Source organism: Anopheles funestus, chromosome X (assembly GCF_943734845.2).
Source record: "Anopheles funestus chromosome X, idAnoFuneDA-416_04, whole genome shotgun sequence".
NCBI lineage: Eukaryota > Metazoa > Arthropoda > Insecta > Diptera > Culicidae > Anopheles > Anopheles funestus.
The window spans coordinates 2,279,870-2,286,446 of record NC_064597.1 but is presented as its reverse complement, the minus strand read 5'-3'; positions in this window follow the sequence as shown (position 1 = coordinate 2,286,446).

Sequence of the window (6,577 nt, the reverse complement as noted above, 5' to 3'; positions counted from 1 at the left end):
CGGTTTGAGGATGTGCTTCGATTGAGCTGGATTTCCCTGGTACCAGCTAAGATGTGAATTAGATAACTGTGTCATCGAAACGGCGAACTTCATTTTAATTGCTCGTTGTATGACATTTCTCCTACAATCTATGGTTCCTTGTTCAGCAGCTAGAAGTTTTGATCAAAGTAAATATTAATTTTGAATATTAAAAAAAAACTTTATATTTATAAAAGATATGAAAAACTTAAACAATACTTTAAACTTGAATAATTAACGATAATATCTAAACAGAAATACAGAGCAGTAAAAAAAATAATTAAAAAATAAATGAAACATAACAGAATAAAGTATAAGTATAAGTTTAAAACAAACTAAAACAAAAGATAACAAATGAGCAATTGAGGAAATATGTAAGACAATTGATTAGAATGTGAAAACTAATTACTTAAATAAAGTGAAATAAAATATCTCAGGAATAGAAAAAATGGAAAGCAAAAACAGTCAAATACTAATGAAGAAAAAAGAACGTAAAAGACATACACATAAAAAGACAATGTAAAAACGCTCATTTACCGCTTTAGAAGCTGCGGTTTTCTTGCCGTCGACAAGAATAGAATGAATAATTGAGCACGGGAAGCAAACAGGACTTCATCCAAACCCATCGGTGGAGCAGCAAAGTATGGAGTGGCTTAAACCCGCAAAAACCTATCCGAGGCAGAGGGAGAAACGAACACAAAAAAAAAATCGCAAAACGAATCCCCAACACGATCGCAACAAATAGATTTAATGAAAATTCAGTGCAGAAAAAATACGACCGTACACACGTACAACCGGGCAGGCGAAACACCGCTCACCAAATCATTAATGAAATAATTAAGAAGACCTCGAAAACCTTTTACCATCCGTTCGGGACGTTGATCGTGAGCGGTTCGCTTTGCCAACCATCCCTCACCAAACCGGCCAAGGCATTTCTACCGAAGGGAAGCCACTTTTGCGAACCGGACCCGCAGACTGCAGGATGGAAGAAACATTTTTTTTAAAACGGTGTGCAGATTGAGACTTTGAAATTAAATATAAAAAAGTAAGGATGAATTGCTAAATACATATAAAATTGTAACAGACAAAAAAAAATACTCCGAGACGAGTCGGTCCCACTCGAACTCGGGTGGACCCTTGCCGATACGGGGGGGAAACCATACGTAGTTAACAAATAATAATAATACCAATATCAGAGGCGGAAAATGTGGAAATACCGCACATTCGTTCATTTTTCCGAAACAACGTCACCCTTACCCACACACACACACGGCATGCGGTTTCCGCTTTTGGGGTTTTTGCTTCTTCGCTTTTCCTTCCTTTCGCTTAGCGGGTTTTCGCTCGCTCATTCTTCTGCTGAAGTGGAACCTCCCGTTCTCTCCTCTATTTCCCTTCACGACCATACAACCTGTACATATTTTTCATAAATTTCAATTACGATGTCGCTGGATCGCTTCCCATCACAAGCAGTAGCAGCCCAGGTTAATACTCATCTCATCCACACTAACAACAAACAACAAAAAATAAATAAAACGATAATAAAAAAATTTCCCACCCTAAACACACACACACACACAAACTGGCAACTGGCTTGCTGGAATATTAATCAAAAAGGGATAATTCAATCTAAATTTCACTCGCCCAAAAGCAGGTGAGGTCCACATCCGGTCGATTTACTGTGCCCACAGACAGACACACACCTACACGCGTCCGCGTCAACTCCAAATTGAAGCGTCAAGTGACCATGGTCATTTTCTGGCTAAAAAGGAAGCAACCAACAACAGCAGTACGAGAAATAAAGGGTTTCGTATTGTTTTATATTGTAGTAGCAAGAACTTGTATCGTTTGTTAAGGTGTACCATGTTTTGCTTTCATTTTTTGTTTTGCTTCTTTTTTTTTTGTTGTGTGTTGGATACGTTCATTTAACAGTTTCGTATTTTATAATTCATTGCCTTGGTGCAATCGTTTTCTGTAGGTTTTAGTAGGTTTGTTTTTTTTGTTAAGAAGGTTAGATAAATTTTGTTTTAGAATTACTTGATTAATGAAATCAAAGAGAGTCATTTTAAGATGGGACTTAAACAAACACTTGACGCCTAAATGTATGCAAATGTTTGCATCGAACAGTTGAAGAATGTTTTCTAATATATTTTTTCCTGTGTAAACGCATTGCATGGTGAATGACTTACTCTTTTCCTACTTATTAGTTATTGAATGTAGATTTAAATTTAAAATGATCTACAGCAAAGCACATCACCGATAGCGACTTCCACTTCCAGACCCGCAGCCCTTAAGGAAAATCTTCACTTGTGACCTACATTCCAGTGAGCACAGCAAACGGCACCTTCCCTCATTGATTAATTTACCACGAGCCGGAAAACAAAAAAAAACCCCTCCCGGGTGTTTAGTTCACTTCCTCTGCCGAAAAATTGTGTTCCCGTCACGAGCAGCACTTTTCACTCAGCTCACTTCACTTGGGCCGGGGGGGTTTGCCGTCCCCCACCTGCCTGCCGCACATCCACGGAGTTGGCAGTTCATTAAAAAACCGAGCACTTTTCCAATTTTCCCAAAAGCCATCCGGCACGTGAAGCGTACACTTAACTTGCGAATGAAACTTGCGCTACGTACCCGATTGCGCTGAGATGTTTACCAAACATCTCGAGTGATTGGGATTCGTTTTTATATTTTTTTTTTGGGGGGGGAGGCCTTTATGTTTTTACTCTACATTATCTTATGCAGATGAAGAATCGTCAGCAAAACCTCATCACCAAAATCATCAACCTCACACGCATCCGTTTGCGCTGGAAAACAAGTTGTAATCTTCGGCTTGAAACATTTCAACCTCCCCCCCAACCCCGAATGGGACACACGTGGAACACGAACCGAAGAAAGAATCACAATCAGAACTCATTAAGACGCAATCCTTTTGCCGATCCCGTTTTTCTTTCACGCCCCTCCACCACGGTGTGCGACGGGCGTGTGGCACTCTTCAATCCCCATTGCGTAGATTTTCCACCGGTTTCAGAAAAATGAACGTTTGTGCAGTGGCGGCCTAAACAACAATTAATATAATTGTGGAGATAGCGAATTTTCCAATTTCATAAAATTCATCCTATCCCATCACCATTAGGGGTAGAGAAGACAGCCACCGGAAGATGAAGGATTGCTACCGCTAGCAGCGGTGTTTCTTTCGTGATGCAAGGGCGCACCGAATGGAATGGAAATTCTGTGTGAGCATTGGGAGGAAAAAGTGCGGGTGGGCGAAAACTGAAGATAAAACCACGTCAATATCTGACGATGGTACAAAATTCAAATTTCCAAAAGAAGCAACCCCTCGATAAGGAGCCGAAGGAAGGAGTGGCAGACAGTGGGTGAAGTGGGGTTTTTTGGATATGGGGGTGTATACACACCCCTTCATCGCATCTTAAACTTCAAATCCTTTATGGGGGTGTGTGGGTGAGTGGGGGAAGGGGGGAAGCGGTGCCTGAAGGAGGTTGAACACGGTAAAAGCAAGCCGGGATTGTTGCCTCGTACCAACGAAAAAAAATGAGCATGCGAGCACATGATACCGTGGGACAGACACGAGCAGCCGAGAGGTAAGGTGATTGTGCCCGTTTTTTTTTCTTTTTTTGAGTGGAGGTATCTTAACCCCTCGATTCTCTGTTTCTTGCTTTCCCAGACCAGCAAACAACGCGAAACCGCGCCACCGCAACATTCTACCAGAATGTATCGTACGAAACCTCGAGCGAAAAAACACACCGGTGCAAGCTGGAAAAGATTGGTTTTCCCCGTTGCGAAAAAAGCGGCGAAAATGCGATTCGAGCCAAAATGATAACGTTTACCACAGGAGAAAAAAAGAAACGAATAAAGCTAGGAGAATGGAGGAACTTCCTAACGACAACCCTTCTAGCGCTACCGTCTGGGAAAATGTAAGAGTCCTCGTCCGAGTAAAGAATAAGGCGTAAACGGGAGGAGTCGCCCACCATAGCGAACGAAGCCAAAGAACTCCCCTTTTTGTGTTGCGATACGGTAACGGCTGTGCGGTTGCGGTTAATATGCTTTATAATGGGTCGTTTGGATACGCTAAAAATTTGACTATCAAACATTATTTCCATTCATCATACACCCGCTAGGCGGTGGTAGGACCACCCTTTTCCTGCCACCCCGCGTATGTGCGTAAGTGTTGTCGGGTTGATTTACACCACCCGGAAAGATACGGAAAAATTGTCTGAAGCAGTCGCACGGTATTGGGGATGCGTCCAGCCAAACTATGCACACTAGTCTTACCGGTTTTGATCGTATTTTTATTTTTGTTCTGTTTTTTTTTGTTTCGGGATCATTTAACTATTACGTAACGCGGGTACATGGTGGGAAGGATTTTTAATTTAAATTTAGTTTGAGAAAATTTTGAGAACTTTTCCAAGACTTAAAAGAACAAACTTGGCTGCTCGGTAGAGTATGTGATAAACGGGGCCCGTTTCACGCAACAGAAACGGGTATCAAATCCCATCCGGACTATCCCTGCTGCAACAAGAAGTGGGCCTTCTTGAGAAGCAAAAAAACACGTATTTGTTGATGTACTTGTGGACAAACTTGTTGATAAACTTGTTGACACATTGATCGAACTGACGTACAGGGATTTCAAGGAAATAATTGATAAGATCTTCCGAGATGTTGATTTGTTGATAAACGCACTAACCAGCTGTGATGCGGTTTTGTTAAGAACTGATCCCATGACCAACGGAGTGACCTTAACGTTGTACCAATGGTCTACTTTAAAAATTAACATTAACACATGTTAACTCATTTTCTCGTAGAACACTTTTTGCTAAAGCTGTATTGCAACGGTTCAATTATGCTGGGAAACGTCATACCAGTGATGCAGCACGAAACACTTCATACCCGTAGCGAAGTGAAGTGTGCTCGGCAAGAAATTGGAAACTTCATCAACAACCACGCACACAGGCGCGCCACCATGCTGACATGAGCGGTGGAACAAAACCGTAGATATATCGTTCTTAAAAAGCGGAAGGGGGAAAAAGAAACGAAGAAAGAACTTTCTCCTGAAATGACGGCGTAAAACCCCTCATGGCACCCATGTTCAGCCCCAATGGCTCAAGATAATGAAAAATTCATCAAAAATCCGAATTTAATACACCTTACCGTATTCTTTTTTTCTTGCTGTTGTTGCTCCTTCCCATCCTCCAGAATCGTTTTCCGGTCGCGCAAGGATCTTCGTGTTCACTTTCTTTCCACTCCTTCCTGTCGGATGGACCTCCGACACACGCATTGGGGAAGGGAAAGTGGGCTAAGCGATAGGGTTAATACTTAATTTTGACAGCACTCCATTCACCATTTCAGGGGGGCATTCCCGCAAAAAACCCTTGCACTGGGCCGGAAACCGTCAATTCTTTCCGGTAGCTAAATCCGGTCTAAGCAGAAATCACAGCATCCGGGACACAGGGTGAACATTAGGGTTAACATGAGTTTTAAAGCCTCTACCCCGTCGGCTACGGTGCGTTTGCTGGGCCGGTGGGACGCGGGAAGTTCTTGATCCACAAGACTCTTTTCTTGAGTGCTTTCGCTTTTAATTAAATGTAAACAAGGACTCTCGTGCACTCTGTCCACAACCGAAGCGGTGCGGCAGGTCGATGGAAAGGGTTGAGTAATAGGGGACCGAACCATAAGTGCACCGATTGCTTCCTCATTGGGAGTTATAGCGTGTTCTTTGCCTTCCTTCATCTCTTCCATTCTGTCTTTCTTTTTTTCCGTTATTTTCACAATCATGATACTACCATTTTCACCAACACACAAGCATATATACACCACTTTAAAAATGGATTAGTACTAGGAAAGAGCGAGGGTGGGGAGAGAAGATGGGATATGAGCTTTAAGGTTGAAGATGCGGGCGAATCGAACATCAAGCACTAGTGTTGACGGATGTTGGATGGAACACCCCCTTTCGATGCGCTCTATTGACATTCAAAAGACATGCAAATACGTTTTAGATGGCATCAGGTCGATTTATAGCCTTCTGGGTGAACTGCATGGGAAAGGGAAAGGCGTAAGAAAATCATTCTTATTTTTGTTTTTTAGATCGGATGTTGTGTTATCGATCATTAAGATGGCTGCATCAATTCAACGATAAACTCAATTGAAATGTTACAGCATTTTTTTTTCTTTCAATTATGTATATTTTGTAATTTAATCTACAATAGACATACTTTCAAGCTCTTTTGCTACATTGCTCAAAAATGAGAAAAATTTTACATTTTCTCAAACAGGGTAAGGAACTTGGTTCCTCGAATAACTTCTGGCACAGACATCTGAGGGCATGGCCGTCCAAGAAGAAAATGTAGCCATTAATGCCATGTATCGACCACAGGTTAAAGATTGGCGATCCTTTGGATACCGACCGAGTTGTAGGCAAAATTTGGTGCAAAAACGACCCTTAGTAAATTTTCATTTTTTTGAATTTTTTGATTTTTTTATTATTTTTCACTCTTTTTTTTATTTCAAGCATTATTTGAGTGAAAAGAAACTCATTGCAACCAATTGGGAT